Source organism: Dendrobates tinctorius, unplaced genomic scaffold (assembly GCF_039654945.1).
Source record: "Dendrobates tinctorius isolate UK_male_01 unplaced genomic scaffold, ASM3965494v1 ptg000081l, whole genome shotgun sequence".
Taxonomy (NCBI): Eukaryota; Metazoa; Chordata; class Amphibia; order Anura; family Dendrobatidae; genus Dendrobates; species Dendrobates tinctorius.
In genome coordinates, this window is record NW_027361749.1 from 3,039,803 (window position 1) to 3,058,954 (window position 19,152).

At 42.1% G+C, this 19,152-nt stretch overlaps 1 protein-coding gene across 1 annotated transcript in view; it reads right to left on the bottom strand.

Moving 5' to 3' along the window:
• LOC141096860 (cadherin-2A) overlaps nt 1-19,152 on the bottom strand; it is a 369,191-nt gene that overhangs the window by 304,962 nt on the left and 45,077 nt on the right. The gene's annotated exons all lie outside the window — the stretch shown is intronic.

Below are 19,152 nucleotides of genomic sequence, written 5' to 3' on the forward strand. Positions count from 1 at the left end.
CGTCAACAATACCAATACTGCGAACACTTCCAGAAGAGCAGAGCCAGAAACAATCCCAGAAGACACCCATTCTGACGGCCACGACCATGAATCCCACGTGGAACAAAAACAGATCACAAAACCAGAGGAAGGAAAAGAACGAATAAAAACCGACAATGCGTTGGAGTCCACAAAATCCTCTTGCATTACACTAATCCCATTAAAGGACACCAGGAATTTCCTCCAAACACCAAGATCCGAACGAAGCTCCGCTGTTAACCGAATATGATCGCCTGCACCATGGACTCCTTTAATACTGTCATACAGCCGACGGGAAAATGCTCTAGCCATTGGCAAGATCCTCAGGGCAAAATTCAAAGATCCCAAAAGAGATTGGAATTCTCTCAAAGTAGCTTTTTTCCTAAGCAGCAAAGAATCAATCAGGGAAACCAGTTTTTGAACTTTGTCCTGAGGAAGCCTCAATTCCATCGCGGAAGAATCTAAAATCACACCTAAGAATTCCAGACACGTACAAGGACCAACTGTTTTCTCAGGCGCCAGAGGAACACCAAAAAACTCCATTAAACGCTGAAAAGTATCCAGCAGTGTAAAGCAATCTCCCGAAATCTCCATACCGAAAAACAAAAAATCATCCAAATAATGTAAAATAAACCCGCAATTCGCTTCCTCAAAAGTCGCCCATTCCAAAAACGTCGAAAAAGATTCAAAGTAAAAACAAGAGAGCGAGAAACCCATCGGGAGACATTTATCAAAATAAAACAAATTGTCGAACGAAAAACCCAACGAATTAAAACCCTCTGGACTGACCGGGAGAAGACGAAAAGCCGACTTGATGTCCGCCTTAGCCAAAAGAGTGAAACGGCCAAACCGACGCAGAGCGTCCACTGCTACATCAAACGGCGTGTAAGAAACCGGAAACTCCGACGGATCGACTTGATCATTCAATGACGATCCTTTTGGATAAGAAAGATGATGAATCACTCTTACCGCATGCGAATCCCTCTTGGGTACGGCACCCAAAGGGGATACCCGAAAACCTGAAAACGGAGGCTCTAAAAACGGACCCGCGATCCGATCCAAAGACAACTCCTTTTCAATATGAGCCCGAACCTCAGAGGAAAACGAACGCACTGAAGACAAATTACCTGAGACCGTACAACCAATACCAGAAAAACCAGGTACAAAAAAAACCAAACAAAAAACCATTACTGATTAACTCGGCCTTCTTGTGGTCGGGGTAACGGTCCAACCACGGGACCATATTTAGTACCTTCACAGGCGTCCGAGCTCTTGAAAATTGAGTCCCTCCCACCACCTTGTGGCTGCTGAGACAGCTGATTTGCCTTCTTAAAACATTTTGCGGCGGGGTGACTGCCGCCGCAAAAGGAGCACTCGTGGCGAAACCGACAGTTTGCCTGCCACTTACACATAGAGTCATTAAAAGCAAAGCAGAAACCCTTTTTCAAAGGCAAGCTGCTTTGCTGTTTAGGTCCTGCGGACCTCTGAGGCAGCATAAGGTTGAGCCAAAGGCCCACATCCTTAGTACCCCACGCCAGCGAGGGGTGCACGGCCATTTTCTGACGAAACGCTTCGTCATAATGAAGCCATGCGACCCTTCCAAAGCTTTTGTAAGCCTCCAAGATAGAGTCTGAGTGCTGAAACAGCCCACTGCATAGCGAGGGATGTTTTTCCCCTAAAACAGCGGCAAAAATATTGAAGGCCTGAAGCCACATATGAAAAGATTTAAAAGATTTCTTCTTCTCATCGCCGTCTGCTTCTTTCCTCTCAAGCCGAGAGCTATAATCCTTCCCACCAGGCAGCAATGAGAAAATGTCAACATACTCCTTATTCCAAATTTTATCTTTGACTGTCTGACTGAGATGGAAGCCCAAAGGGGAGACATCGCAGATCATAGCCTCGCGGTAAAGGGATTCATCAACCCCCACAGCTCCGACAGCTGAGGGTAACATCTGAGAATTAACCCCCATTGAACTTCTAACTTCCGCCACAACCCTATTAACTAAGTCCTGAACAAAAGCAGGAGAAGCCCTATCTGCATTAAGAGAAGAAAAAGCGTCAATCTCACCACCAGTAGCAGGTCGTTCCATGTTCGGTTCCTGTGAAGTCGAAGAGGTCCGGCACCTAGGTGGAGGCTGAACCTCAGCCTGAAGATCATGAGGCATCCACACCGCAGCCAGATCCGGGGCTTCTGATCCTCTGGCAGCCCCAGTCTGCCCTTGGCTAGAATGAGCTCGGGCGTAGCGACAAACAACTCCAACATCTCCTCTTCCCGCGGGTACTTGCAGAACCTGGGCTTGTGTTTCAGCCTGTGGCAGAACACACTCATCTCTTCTCCTCTCAATAAACCTCTCCTGAGGTTGCAATTCCCTGGCCGAACACAAGATGGCGCCAGAGTCCCGTGATAGAGAACGAGATCCTCTCCTCCTGTCATTTCTGCTTCTAGATGGGGCCCTGGCCCGCTGAGCCTCCACAGGGGACCTCCTCACTGCAGCACGGTGTCTGCGAGGGGTAGGGGGCGGTGGGGAATAAGCTTCTCTTGGCCTCCGCAACCTGGATCCACTCCTGCTTTCACCACTCTCCATGGCTTCAGCTGCAGGAACAATCACATCGGGGGCATTCTCCACAGAAGCCCCCGCAGCTGCTGAGGTATTTGATAACACAAGCTGAGATAAGCAGTCACGTAACCATGACTCCCCTCCTTCCCTCACACGAGATAACAGCTATGCTAGCAGAGCGTCCATCTTCTTAACTTCAAAGTTGAAAAGTGATGAAATCACATCAGGTTCTAGTATATATAGACCTTTACTCCCGCCGAAAAGGCAGACCAATCAAAGCCCGTTACCGGGTCAATTCACACAACTCGATTTCTTATTGGTTAATAACCAGCCAATTAATAAAACAATTCCTCAGAACCTGAAAGAAGAAACTTAGAGACAGCATTAATCCTTAAACTACCCAACCCAAATAAAAACAGGTCCATGTTGCCATGTAACCATCGGACAAGGGTCCACTGCTTTGACATTACACAAGCAAGGAATACCTATCACATGTACAGTGTCAGACTGGAGAACATTGGACCCACCGAAGGATTTGATTCTGAGGGGCAACATTTCTCCTCTACTGAAGAGCCGCATAGCAACTGCAAGGTTTGCACTATGAACTCTTCTGAAGGAGAAGCCAGGGCCCACCGGAGGAATTTCTGGTTCTCTGGTGGGCCAGTCCAACCCTGCACATGTATATATCAGTAAGTGCCATACAATAATTTTGCCAATACGTCGGGCAAAAAAAAGAGGAAATAGCCAACACCCTTAAACTGAGAGCTATGCTAAGAATAACGGGGTACTCCTTTGGGTTGATTTCCAAGCCCTTATTAATGAACGGAAAAATCTGTCAGGAAAACCCCAAAACTTGTGTAATAATATGGGGGGGGGTTTATACATAAGAGAAAGTCTAGAGCTGTTAGCAGGACTTCAGCTTCCAGATCTCACCCAGCAACCCAATCACTCGGCCCCTATATCCAAAAACAGGGTTTAAATGAAGTAGTCATCCAAGTTTATAGGTAGATGGTGGGAACTAATTTGCAGGACCCGGGCCGGCGGCCATGTCAGCAATCTGTGGCTGCCGGACAGCATCACTTGCTCCTCTTTTGATTAGCCAACCTGACGTTGCGGCACATGTGACATCATGACCAGGCTGACTAATCAAATGAAGAGCCACGGATGCTGGTGAGTAGGAGGAGCTGAAGTCGCCGCTGGATGGGGTCTTGTGAATCAATTTGCACCATCTCTAGTTATAGATGGTCCCAACCAAATTCTCCTTTTATGCAGTATTTCTTCCCTTCAGCACCACACAAATGTACCAGCAGCTAAAAGCCTGTCCTAATTTCTACAATGTGTTCACAGCAATCGCTGAACATGGATTTCCTACCATCACGAGTAGGTAAACAGTGGGGAGCGATAGTGCGCTCTATATTTAGCACTAGCACTTCATTTGATTTACGTCTCTTTCCTAACATTTCTTGACACCAGGATTTCAATGTCTATTGATTATACATGCAAACAAAATTCACCTGACAGGCTGTATGCAAATATGGCTCTGACAGATTGCCGGAGGAATGAAAGCACTCGAATTACACGGGAGTCTACTAAGGACTGGGAAAGACCTGGCTGAAATTAACATTTCAATGACACAGGATTTGCATTTCGCTCTGCAAATACCCATTCTAGTACAAAAAAAAAAAATTGGAATCTACCTGTACATTTTCAAAAGACTGCAATGTGTTTACAAGCCGAGTATATAAAAGCTGTGGTAGGAGGAAAAGGGAAGAGGAAGGCCATTGTGTTTACCTTGTGTAATGTCTGCTGGCCAACAGAAAATGTTACCGACTGATTCATGATCATGTTTTTTGCAGACAATATATAACTTGCATGCTGCATGTTTCACCACTTTTCTCCCCGCAGGCTCTGTCGCTAATTTTCAGTTGTCTCTAAGCTAGTCGTTAACTAACTGCTTTAACGTCCCACTACACCAGCACATAAAGAATGAGGTAATCCTGCTCTCCTTTCTCTCTGTACAACACCCCTTGAAGCAGTAGCAGCAAGGTGGACGTCATACACCAGTACTGAGCAGTGAAGCTGTGAATCCAGCACTGGGGTGGGAGAAAACACTAACTAGAAACAAGCAGCAAGGTCTGTATGTCTCTGGTCCTCACTTCTCTCCTATTCTACAAAGACTGGAATAGGCAGCTGTAATCTGATCCGTTTTAGAGCTGACAGTCCATCTTACCTGAGTAAAGGTATGTTCAGCTCAGTATCTGCTGCAAATACTGGTGTGCTGGCAGGAAAAATGCAGCATAAAATCCACACGTTTTTGATGCATCTTTGAAGCGTTTTTCATATTCATTAGTATGGGTGAAATCTGCAGTAAAACCGCTGAAAGGCTAAGTTCACACTGGGCATTTTTGCTGCGTTTTTCTGCTTCGCGGGAAAGCTATCGCAAAAACGTATGTTCTGCTGTGTTTTTCAAAGCTTTTTTTCCATGTGTTTTTTCCATTCAACTCAATGGGTGAAAAATGCTGAACAAACGCTAAAAGCAGTGACATGCTCTATGTCCAAAAAAAGCAAACAAAACACAACATACTGATGACAAAAAAAACAAGCTGTGTGAATGAGATTTCTGAAATCTCGCAGACATAGCTGGTAGTGAAAATTAGCTTAAAAAAACGCAATAACAAAAGCAGCAAAAACGCCCAGTGTGAATTTAGCCAAAGAATTGACATGACACAGATTTAAATCTGATAAGACTAGTTTCACATTTGCGTTTCAGGGCGCAGCGACGGCCTGCGCACGGCCGCCGCTAAGCCCCGCCCCTTGCCGCGCCTCCTCCGGTAGCTCCGCCTACCGGCGCATGACGCTGCATGCGTCCTGCGTCCCCTATCTTTATCACTGGGGATGCAGGCCGTGCGCAGTATGCGTTTGGCGGCGCATGCGTCCCTTTGACGGTGCGCCGAGTGCAACCAAATTGCAACAGGTTGCGTTTGGTGCTGGTCGGCGCACCGTCAAAAGGACGCATGCGCCGCCAAACGCATACTGCACACGGCCTGCGTCTCCAGCGATAAAGATAGGGGACGCAGGATGCATGCAGTGTCATGCGCCGGTAGGCGGAGCTACCGGAGGAGGCGCGGCAGGGGCGGGGCTTAGCGGCGGCCGTGCGCAGGCTGTCGCTGCGCCCTGAAACGCAAATGTGAAACTAGCCTAAGAAAAAATAAGCAACGTGTGTATGAGACTTCAGGAATCTCTTCGCTTTGCTGTTATTAGGAAATCCTTCAGGTTTTGTGACAAATCTGAACAACAAGAGAAAAAAACGAAACGTACCATACAAATTTAAATGGTATTTTTCAGTGGCTGATTGGAGAAGAGGCTCATAAATGGAGAAAGAAGCAAATTCCTGATAAAACAGATGACAAAGTTTCTTAGATTATTTTGTACTATTGATTTATGCAAAACTTGTTAAAACGACAATGTCCATTTAAAGGGGATGTGCAAAAAATCATCAAACAAGCTGCAACTGGAAAAAAAAAACTATGAACTTTAGCAGTCAACCTATGGCCAGGAAGGGATGAAATGAAATAGACTGCCGGGATGTGTTTTTAAAAGTAACTACATGACTTTACAGTGTTTTCCTACAAAAACTGACAGGTAGCAGCACTTGCTATAGTTATTTGGATCTGCGAGCACAATTTATTATAAAATATAATGATTTTTTAATTACAGCAATTAAGTATGATAATTGGCTGTAATTGTTGTCTTGTCACAATATTCCCTGTGAATACTCTGTTGTTGACTCACTTTACGCTATGTGAATATACTTTGGTTAATGTGAATACACTGTAGGGAAGTGGGTGTTCTGCCATTCAGGGACAATTATTTGCAACTGTATCCGTTTTATAAGGAAATATGTTCCAAACACTAGTCTGAGAAATCACAGCAAAGAGCAGTACTAAAAAGTGCATGCATCATATGTAAGCATGACATGTAAGCACTGGATAAATACTAGTCAGCCAAAATACCGGAAAAAAAAAAGGAAGCTTCTATTTCTGGAACTTCTAGTTCTGTCGTTATAATAGAAAAGCCACGGCTGTGGGCTAAAGATACAGGAAATGACTAATAATCATTTTGGACAATCAACAGATTTCACAGCAAGGACATTATCTGAAATTTAAAGCTGAAGGAGATTTTTGCAAATTGCTGAAGCGACAATGAAAGCAGAAGCAAAGAAAAACCCAATAGGTTTTCATATATGTAAAAAAGTCAAGTCACTTGTACGGTACCAAAAGGTTAGGAAATGGCTAAAAGCCATGGCTGAGAATTCTGCATTTATTTATACATCATATTAATTAGTCATAGCAAAAAGACAGAGAAGAAAGTAATAATTATGAATTCTAGCTTCACTTTTGTAATATGGAATTGTTTTAAAAGTCAGATTGAGCCTGCAGGCTGCGGAGGGGAGGTAAAATATCTCATATATGCTTTATTTATGTGAGATATCTTCTGTGCTCAAAATATGTGGATGAGGAGGGGTCAGAGAGTAGAAAACACTGAACATTTGCGATATGTTATATTCACTGTGTTTGCAGGTAACAACCAAGGATGTTTACTGTGAGAACTAAGCATGCTCCGACTATGAGAACTGAGTATTCACTGATTATGAGAAGTGAGCATTCACTGACTATGAGAACTGAGCATGCTCTGACTATGAGCACTGAGCATTCACCAAATATGAAAACTGAGCATGCACCGGTTCTGAGAACAGAGCATGCACTGACTATGAGAACTGAGCATGCACCGACTATGAGAACTGAGCATGCACCGACTATGAGTACTAAGCATACACCTACAATGAGCACTGAGCATTCACTCACTATGAGAAGTGAGCATGCACTGACTCTGAGAGCTGAGCATCCACCTACTATGAGAACTGAGCATGCACTTACTAAGAGAACTGAGCATATGCCTACTAAGAGAACTGAGCATGCACCTACTAAGAGAACTGAGCATGCACCTACTAAGAGAACTGAGCATGCACTGACTATGTAGCATGCACATACTATGACTACTGAGCATGCACCTACTATGAAATGAGCATTCACCGACTATGAGAACTGAGCATGCACCGACTATGAGTACTGAGCATTTTCCGACTATGAGTACTGAGCATTCACCGACTATGAGAACTGAGTATGCACCGACTATGAGCACTGAGTATACACTGACTATAGGACCATATGGAATATGGAGAAAGGGCCCAGCTCTCGATGGTCATAATCACACTCCCAGCAGTCAGTCTCTGAAGAGAGGAGCATAGGCAGGAAGCACGCCCCTCATGGATACAGAAGACTCGTGGACAGCAAGACACTAACGCAGAAGATAAGAGGTCCAGGCAGAAGAATGTATTGCTATTCTCTCCTACAAGGTCACTCCCTGAAGGCACTGGTGTCTGCTGGTGTGAGCAATCACAAAAAGGGGGCCGATTCGATTTTTTGCACTGTACATTTTTCTCTATTAATAATTGATTAAGTGATGATTTATACAACTACAGCACTAAATTCCTTGATATCATAATATGACATCATGAAAGTGCAGGCAATGGAGAAACGAATGGGTTAAATCTGTGCTGCCATGTGGAAAAGATGAAGAATGCCAATCCGAGGGTAAGTGATTTATTTGTCAACGTGGCGTTTTGAAGTCTACATACTTCTTCTTCAGGACAACCAAGATCCTGGTTGTCCTCATCCCCCAACCATCGCAGGGCAGTTCTACGTAGGGAAAATGTAGAAAGGGATAGACTTTAAAGGGGTTGCCTCATCTCGATGAACAGAAGTACACTGTTTCCGTTTGATTGACAGTTCCAGCGCTATATTATTGCCGTGGTTGTGCCGCTCTCCTGATGCTGCAAACAAAAGCAGCTTTGCCTCTGCAGCACCGGAGGAGATCAGTTTCACGGGTGCTGGCTCAAGCCAGTGATTTGGCCAACTTCAGAACAACGCTTGCAAGCTCTATAGAGGAGGGATTGTCAGCGCTGCGCCCCCTGCCTTGTCCATCAGTGGTGACCAAAGAGCAGGAAACATTAAAGTGAAAAATTCCTACATTTTTACAGATTGAGAAACTTTTATTAACAAGGAAATGTTAACATTCCTTTTTTTTTAAATGATGAAACAACTCCTGTAATTATGGTATTTCTACGAATTTAGGGAGACCCCATAAAAGCAAATGTAAGGATGGATCAACACTTTTGGCTTATGCTTTTCACTAAGGTTTCTGTTGTTTTTGATGGTAAAAATAGTGTTTATTCACCAAATTATACATCAACAGCATCCATCTGAATTAATCAGAAACCATTGGAAAGTACGTACATCCGACATCGCTGCCATGGCTGGGTTATGACCATGGCATAATAGGGCCTGGGTGAGACTGCGACCCCTACACCCACTAGAGTGGCACCCCTGAAGCCCGATGCTTCTGCAGAAAGCAGCAATAACTGTAGGAGGTCACTGAATTCTGACCGGCGCGTTTCACATAAGGCTCATTCATTTCACTTTTGGCCGACGGAATGCAAATCAAGACTGAAGAGCGCTTTGTGAAGAAAAGGCTACTAAGCAATTAGTCCGGCAGCATTGCGCAGCACACTACGTTCTCACAAGAATTTCCTCTCACAGAAATCATACATCTTTTACAACAGGAAGTTCAAGGGAAAGCTTTGCCCTTCATTTTTCTCATGGCAGAAGAAGCCAAGTGCCAAGAAAGAAACTGCCATTGTCTTGTGTCATTGGGAGTCTCATGATGAATAAGCAGAAAATATTTTGCTGGCAAAGATAATCTTCTGTAATGATGGTTTAATTAAATATACGTTGGAAGAACTGCTCGATGATGGATTGCTCATCTGCATACACCATACATAATAATTATCTTCGTTACTACTTCAGATCTCCTTCAGGCTTCTTAGTTCCAGTGTTATTGCTAGTTACGGCGGCAGGGATGGCAGATTGTAGGCTCGTCATGTGGTAAGATTGCAACGTCACCGGAACATAAAAGGGTTGTCCCATTTGGGACACAGCGAGGACTGTGGGTGTAGCAGTGGCAGCACATGCGGGTCTCTCGAATTATTTGTATGGGGTTCTGAAGAAGGTTGGAACTCCAATAATGGTGAGTATTCCTGACGAGATCCCATTTTCATGTTAGGTTCAGGTCCAAGTGTTGCGGTCATCAAACATTTGTGAAATGTCCTGTGCATAGGCCATAAATGTTATGAACTGGAATAACGCTTAGGGTATGTGCACACGTTGTAGATTTGCTGTGGATCCGCAGGGGATATTCAGGGTGGATTCGCTGCAGATCCACAAGTGTGTGACCAACCAATGTAGTTCAATAGGAAAAAAAATGCAGTGGAAAATTCCGCAATGAATCCGCAGCGGTTTATTTTCCGCAGCATGTCAATTCTTTTTGCGGATCCGCATGCGTTTTACACCCATTGAATTAATGAAATCCGCAGGGGTAAAAACGCATGCCAATCCGCAAAGAATCCGCACAAAATCCGCAAAAAAAAGCACTTATTTTTACCTGCGTTTTCTGCCAAAAGATGCAGATCCCTTGCAGAAAATTCTGCATACAAATCTGCAACGTGTGCACATACCCTTAGACATCCTTTTTGAAATTGTTGGCGACTGAGCTTTCTTGGTCCCTAGCGATCTGCTGTTATTGATGGGGAAAGTAGTAATTTGCCAGATATTTCTCCTACAGCAACTCTTCAGTATGGGAAATGTGGCATCGCATTGCAGTCCTCCAAATGCCAGGCTATCTATGTAGGTTATGGAGAGGAAAAAAATCTCTCCCAAAAAGTAGCTGACGTTACGGTTCCATTCTATTTCACAGAGAATGAACCCTCTGTACAATTCCTCTTCTGCGTAACAAAGCGTACAGACATGAACCCCATATAGTCTAACCGTTCAATTCACATGTCTGTGGATAAAAGTGGCATGAATGAAATGAGCAACTCTAAGATCACCTTACTTTTCTTAAAGGGAATCTGACACCAGGGCTTTGCTATGTTATTGTTATCTGAGAGCAACATGAAGTAGGAGCTTAATCCCTGATTCCAGTGATACAATCACTGTTTTCTTCACTGTAGATCTAGCAGTGCTCAGAATGCTGAGCTCTGTATTACTCCGCCCACACCACTGATTGGCAGCTTTCTCTGTACAGTGTACAATGACAGAAATCTGCTAATCGCTGGTGAGGAAAGGGTGTGACTAGAAAGAAAGACATATGGCCTTCTAGTGATAATCTCCTGCTGATAAAACATTGATTGTATTGAAACAGCAACACACAACCCAGTAAGTGATACAGAACAAGAATCAGGGTCTTAGCCCCTACATAATTCTGCTCTCAGATTACATAACAAAACCTGCAGGCATATTCTCTTTAATTTAGATTATCGACCAAGAATGGAACCTTCTGGCAGTACAGCTTTCTTGTGATTTATTCTCTTCTGTCCAAGGAACAGGTAGCCACTGAAATGATAAAAGTTGATATCCTGAAAGAGTGTCGTCAATACTGGTCCTTCTTTATGTCTTTGTTTTTTTCAGGTGACAATGGCTTCTGTACAAACTTGAGATCCAGCATTATCTGACTCAATCCATGCCCATGGCTAAACAAAAGCCAAAGCTGATATGAATACTTCACAACATGAAAGTGGATGAGGAGAAATTGGTAAGGTGGAGGACTGCCTAATGAGTAGAAACATTTTTACTCACTGATGAGTTGTGAATTTGCCCAGAATCTCCGCAGACCCTTAATAACGCACCATTATGGGAGCTTCCCAGTGGTGTCAATCTAAAGCAAATTTGTGATAAAAGACTTGTAGATGATTATCTTTTATAAAGAACTCAACAGGTGAGTTTCTTTGATATTCTCAGCATAAATACCGAGTCATAATTTCCATACAGAGCTAAACTATCAAATATCCCTGAAGGAGGAAACTGATGAGTTCTTTCAATGTTCTGCAAATCTAAGAAGTAATGTGAGAAAAGCTATTTTTTGGGGAATGGAGGAGATGTTCTTCCGTGCAGATATATAATGCCGGCACACTTATATAAGGTATGTTTTGGCGGCACAAAACGTAAAGCCGTTCTTTCTTCATTTAAATTCAGTTGCTGATGGCAATTCTATTTTAAAAATGAATTAATTAGTTGGTTATCTGCTGCTCAGCGCTGTTTCCAAGCACCAATGAAGATTACTGACAATTCAGTGAGGCAGGATGGGATTAAAGTCGACTTGCAGCTCTAACAAATGAGCAGAATATTTGTGTTCCAAGACTTGTCTGAGCATTCCTGCAGTGGGGTTTACTATTTCAGGTGATTTACCACCTCCAAAGAATAATGATATTACTGTACATAATTATGTGACATTGATTTACAGAGACCACCCATTCTGCAATACAATGGCATTCTTTTAAAATACATATCTTCCAAAAATTAGACATTTAAAGGGAATCTATCAGCAGGTTTTGGCTATGTAATCTGAGGACAGCATGAGGTAGGGGGTTAAAACACGGAATTCAGCAATGTGTCATTTATCAGGCTGTGTGCTGTTGTTTATTTATAATTAAGGTTTTATCATTAGGCCATTATCATTGCTGTGACTAGCTGGCGTGTGCCCAGGGGCATAGGTATAGTAGGTGGAGGGGTCGAAATCTAGGGGGCCCGAAATGGTCATTTTGGCCTATAAAAAAACACTATTAAAGATTTGCAATAATTGTGGGCCCCACTGGAGCTTTTGCAATGGGGCCCATGAGCTTCAAGTTACGCCACTGCCTGTGCCTCCTGATCTGACCACACCCCCTCCTGTGATAAGCAGCTCGTTATCAATAGACTATGTACATACAGAGCCTGGTGTGGTCAGGGTTAGTATTCTCTGCTGTATTGCTAAATGTAAGAACTCTTACTGTGCAACAACTACTGCATCCAGTAAACTAATTGATACATCGCTGGATTCAGGATTTCTTTGCCTACATCTAGTTATGAGTGAGTATACTCGCTACTCGAGATTTCCAAGCATGCATGTATTTGAATGTGCTCGGAGATTTAGTTTCTGTCGCCGTAGCTGCATAATTTGCGGCTGCTAGACAGCCTGAATACAAACAGGCAATCCCCACATGCATTCAGGCTGGCTAGCAGCCGCAAATCATGCACCTACGACGACAGAAACTAAATCTCCGAGCACATCCAAATACTCAGAGATCACCCGAGCATGCTTGGGAAATCTCGAGTAACGAGTATACTCGCTCATCACTACCTGTGTCATGTTGCTCTCAAATGAGGTAGCAAAAACCTGCTGATAAATTCCCTTTAAAAAAAGTGGCCTCACATGTCTGACATTGTAGAATGAGGAACCCTCTCTGCCCTTCAGATATAGAATTGAGACCCATCTCTGTTCTTTACAATCCATTCAAGCTTTACAGGCAAGGTCATTAATTTAAAGCGAACCTGTCATCAGGATTTTGGTAAGTAAACTACAGGCACTTGGCCATATATTTCTGCTGCCCCGGTTGCCTTATGGAAAATGTGATATTACCTGTTGGGCATTTAAAACAAACCTGTAATCAGGATTTGGCTAAGCAAACTACAGGCATTGTCAGGTTGGCACTGTTAAAATGATACCTGGGTTGATGAAATCCATCATGTGATTGTTGTTTCATCTGAATTTGCAATTTTCTCGTGCTTTGGGGCAGCCTGTGGGTGGTCTTGTTTGGTGCTCTGTTCTCATATTCATCGATATGGTCTTAACTGACAGGTAACTGATCCTTCACTGACCTGCTTCCTATTTTAAATACTGCATATAATAATGTTGGCTTTGCAAATGGATGCTACTACGCATACACTGCCGCCGTCTTGCAGGAACCAAATTTTTTTTTTCTTGCTCCAACAAAGCGGTGCCGGCAGTGGCTCATGTGCAGTAGCATCTATCAGCCAACCTGATGCTACAGGGCAGGTGCTGCGCCATTTTGCTGGAGGTAAAAAGAATCTTCAATGCCAACACTATTATATTCAATATTTAAAATAGAAACGTATGGCCAAGTGCAGCTAACTCTGCTACCATTTGAAAAGCTGGTTTCATGAAACAACCCCATTAACAAGGATATTTATCATGTTTTCCTCTCCTCTTTCACCAGAACCATAACTTTATTTCTCCCTTGACACAGCAATATGAGGGCTTTTTTTTATTGCAGGATGAGTTGTACTTCTGAAGCACAATTCTACCACTGTTTTTGTGTTCTGTCATTATGGCATTCATTGTGAGATAAAAATAATCTAGCAATATGATTCCATGTCTCAGTGCGATTGCGGTGACACCAAACTTGTAAATTTCTTTAAAAAAAGTGATTTGTGCCGCCATCTTTACATTGATCGAGCTGTGTGAGAGTTAGTTTTTTGCATGGTGAGATGCCATTTTTATTAATACCATTTTGGGGTAGATACCACATAACATTTTGATTGCTTCTTATTGCATTTTTTTGATGGAGCTGTTGCAACCAAAAAGATTTTTTTTCTCTTTATGTCTTTTACTATACATGTTATTCAGTTTTATACTTTCATAGATCAGACTGTTACAGACACAGAATACCGAATATGTTTATTTTTATATATTTTATTTTTTAAATGAAAAGGGGAGGATGCTTTTTTAATTTTGCCATTATTAAAGGCAGATGATGGTTTTGTATAACAGCCAACAAAAGACTGACCGTTACTTCCTAACAGAAATCAGGTGTGTACAGGTGCTTACTTTGAGTAGTCATCTCCATACATAGCAAATAAAGTAGCACTCTGTAGCGCTATAGCACGCAAACATGAAATAAATGAAATTTGAATTGTGTTACTGGTCGGGAAAATAGGAAAAAAACGAGAATACTTAGCGCCTCAATTGGCCAACTGATGTATACCCAGTAGCCATGATAAGGCGATTCTCGTTGCTGGGACCTAACCTAATGTGACCCCTCTCCTGGGCTGATAGCCTACATTTAAATGGGTAGGTAGGCTCCTGCTGGGAATAAAACCGCCAGAGGCTATGGGTGTAGTGCACCATCAGAAAGCCTATGCATACAACTAACAAAAGACTGAATGTCACTTCCATTCCTGCTTCCGGTTTAGAAGCGACAGTCAGTCTCCTGTAGGCTGTCAGTCCAGGAGAGAAATCACATTAGGTTAGTTACCAGCAAAGAGAATCACCTTATCGTGGCTGCTGGGTATACATGAATTGGCCAATTTATGCACTAAGTATTCTCGTTTTTTCCTATTTTCTAGAGCAGTAATGCAATTCAAATTTCATATATTTCATGTTTGCATGCTATAGCGCTACAGAGTGATACTTTATTTGTTAGTTCTGTGTATAACAGACAGCATCTGCATGCTATGACGTAGGCTCAGCTCCTGTGCCCGCATAATACACAAGAAACCAACATTGTACAACTATGTCTAATGTATTTAAAACTATTCAGCTGTACTCCAATGAAATACTTACATTATTTTATTTCATATATTACAAACACAATACTTCTGTCTTTAATTATTTCCTCTTTATTTATCTTATTTATTTCTTCATTCCTATCCCTATTGGTCCTGCCCACAGTCATTTCTTTTCTTAAGTTTAAAGTAAGAAATTCTCTTAAAGGAAAAGCGCAAGACAACTCTCAGAGCATATCTCATGAGAATGGTGGAAAGATTCTTGCGCTTTAAATGAAAGTTAAGTTTCCTTAATGCAAGTCTTATAATCGAGCACTGTGTCACTTGTGGTCATGAAACAAAATGCTTTTCTGGGCCATTAATAGAGCTTATTACAAAGAAGTGCACTTGCATGCTATTGCTTAATTAAAAAAAGAATTGGTAATTGACAAAAAAGACCTGAGCTCCATCTACTAATATGGACAAAGTAAAAACCAAATTAGGATAGACTATTGCATTAGGATAGAATTATCTATCCTTAATTCTCTAAAAACCTGACACATCCGGTCTAATTTGAAATTCGCTTCTTTTCCTAAACAGATCACCTTTTCTAAATGTATGCATTAAGCGATTAAAGCAGTGGAGGAACTGAGTACCTTAATTCAGAAAACATCTCCGTTCATCATTTCCTCCTACATTTAAGTTTCAATTACAGTTGAAAAATGCAAAATGCTATGTGAAAATATCATTACAGTGAGCTATGGCTATACACAGTCAAGGTAAATCAAGTCTATAGCTTTTTGTTTCAAGAATCCATTCCTCTGGCACCTTCTCAATCCATCTAGCAAGATTTATATGCAAGATAGGAAACTTAAAGGAAGCGAGATTGGTCCTTGTAATCTACTTCAAAGAACTGGAAACCGAAGCTTTTTATCAGCTCGACCACATCTAAATTAACTAAGAAGCAACAATCTCACAGACAAAATAACCGTAATATGTGTTTGCATAATCAGTTCGGGGACTGAACGGCTAAAAATGACTGTGGCTTCAAAAATGGAAAGACCAAACTAATGGAGCTGGCTGAAAATTGAGCACGGACGATCCTATGAATACTCGTTCACGTTACCGGCCGATCTGAGCAAGGCCGTCAATCACCCAACGAACAACAAACAGAATGCTTGCTTGAAAATCATCGTTCTCGGCAGCGCGTTGTCTTCAGTAATTGGATATGTGCCGCCAAGAACAATGACATCCTACGCGCATCATATTAACGACTATTCTGTGCACATGGAAGTGCGATCGGCCTCTCTAAACAGGGTACAAAAACAACCACCCATCAGTTTATGATCAGGTTACATGCAGCCCATCTGCAAGCTTAAAATGGTCACAGCCAGGTTGTGTGAATGAAGAGTAATATATGGACGAGCCAATGTGTCCAATCCATAGCAATACTCGAATGTAAGACTGATCCTCGTCCATTGGTCAGAATATTTAGAGCATGCAAAATCCTCTGAACAATACATTTCATAAAATCTGAAATCAATTCCAATACAAATAACGTTACAATCGCAGCCGGTCAATTTTTGCTACAGAATTTTCCTTGGGATTTAACCCTTTGCGTTGCAGAGGGTAAAATACGCTACAAATCTGCAACATTTTTGCTTTGGATTCGCCAATGCAGCAAATCGACAGTATATTTCACCCCTTTGGTCTTAAGTAGAGTTGAGCAAATGTTTCAAAATTCGGTCCCGATTATGACCGGTGCGAATATTGTTTTTGCAATATTTGCCGAACACAGCCGAACGCCATTGGAGTCAATGGGTTTAGAAATGAATGAATACGTTCAGAACTGATCAAACATAAATTCAGCACGAATAGTGTACCGATATGGTACGGATATGGCAAATTCAGATTCATCGACCGATTGCGAACATATTTGCCCAACTCTAGTCTTAAGGCCCCCATTCATATCAGATAACTGTTTCGCTGACACCGATCTTTGCCAACTCCACCTTACGCAGGAACACGAGGCTCAGCAGAGGTCAAAAGGAGCAGCAGTTGGAAATCCATCAGGCCAGATCCTTCTCTCCCCGACCTGACATTATGTGTAGTGGAAGAATACACATTAGACTGTCTAACAACCCCACTGATATCGGCTGTTTCGGCCGACTTTAGTCAAAAGTGTATGAGGGCCTTTACCCATAGGGGTTGTGTCAGGGTAAATACCCACATTATTGAATTTCTGTGGATTTTAACTGTGGATTTGCACAAGTAAAATACACTATGGATTACAATAGCAGTAGATTACAAATTGTATTTTATTTGTAGGAAATTACACGTTATTTGCATGCTACACACTTTCTCCATGCTCACATCCCACCTAATGTTGTTTTTCTAAGCAAAATGAAAATAGACTGTTACTAATTAACCAGCTAAGCTGTCCGGACAACCTAGATGAACATAATAAGATAGTAAATGGTAATGACAAGAAAATAGTATGTAAAACTGCCAAAAATCAAAATAACTCTCTTTATTGCAAGAAATCCCAGAAACAATGGGAAAGGCCCATGAATGCACTGAAAGGTGACTATATTTATGGCAGCACATATAATTGCTTATCTGTAATTCTGAAATACTCCGTAGATTTAATTAATGGTGCTCTGGAGGAAATGGAACAATCGGTACACTTCCCTTGGTTATTTCATTATTCATTTTAGTTTTAAGCCATTGAAATATTTATTTTTCCACTTGTCCAAGAGATCAACCCTATTAAAGATCAGGCATGTAGCAGCGACGTGAACATCTTTTTCCCAATAGCAGTTCAGACCTTTTTGTTCCCGTGGAGGATAGCCGTCCTATATAATCCACTGGGTTTGGGAGGTGGCATTTCAATGTGCACAGTAGTCAGCCTGAACAAAGAGAGCTGAAGTATAAAGCATGTGGAATGACTAGAAACAGAATGAAGCAACTGAGTCTCTGAAATCATCATAAATGAGAAAACAGGTAAATCTATGACGGTTTAGGGTCCGATAGATGCGTAGATGAGCTCGAGCCACATACTATAGTTCTGCCTACAGCTGATGTTAAAGCAGAAATGACTAAAGATAAAAGCTAGCCAAAATTGCCCATTTTAGACAATTTCAATCAATAATTTCAAAGTTAATCTGTCAGCAGTTGTTCTGTAATCTGATAGCAGCATGATGTAGGAGCTGAGAGCCTGATTCCAGAGATGTGTCACTTACTGGACTGTGTTTTCCAGTTTCAAAAAAATCAGTGTTTTAACACCAGAGGACTGTGTCTTGTGCCTCCCAGTCAAAAGTTCTGTGTAACCCCGCCTCCTCCACTGATTAGCAGCTTTCTGTCAACATACATTGTACACAAAAATATGTCAGTCAGTAATGTGGGCGGGATTATACACAGCTCAGCATTCTGAGCTCTGCTAGATCTGCACCAGAGAAATCTGTGATTCTATCACAACTGCTGCACCCAGTAAACTAAGTGACGCATCAATTGAATCAGGATCTCTGTCTCTACATCATGCTGCTGTTCGATTACACAGCAAAACCCTGCTGACAGATTCCCTTTAAAAATCTCAAGGTTTTATTTGATGCCCGACAACTCATATGCAGTAAAATGATGATTTGATGGTATGTCGTGTTAGCTCAAACTACATGAGTACTGCTGGCAGCCAATCACTTGATGCATGGTGGCTGATTCTAAATAGGTAGTTCATTAAAAGAATAAAACTCTCATTTTTATATATGCATTTAGGAAATTTTTAATCTCTTTGCAAGAGCTGAATTACAGAACGCGTCTCTCACTGTGGAGGACTTGTCCTTTCTTCCCTTACACAGATTCTGATCCATGTGTATAACAAACTGCGCAATACTTCATTTTTCCTCTAGGGGTGCTGCAGAAAAGCTGAACACTTATTGTCTGATTGCCTTCAGGGATTTCTAGAACTGGAATACTTTGTGATTAGTTTATTGGCCAGGGCACTGTCTAACAAGAAAGATTTGTGCAAGGTGGAGAACCTTCTTAATCAAGGGGTTTAAGGCAAGCTTAAAAAGATGAACACCATAGCAGATGAGCACTAGTGAAGGTATAGAGCTGGGGAGAACTAGCGGAGCATATGCCCT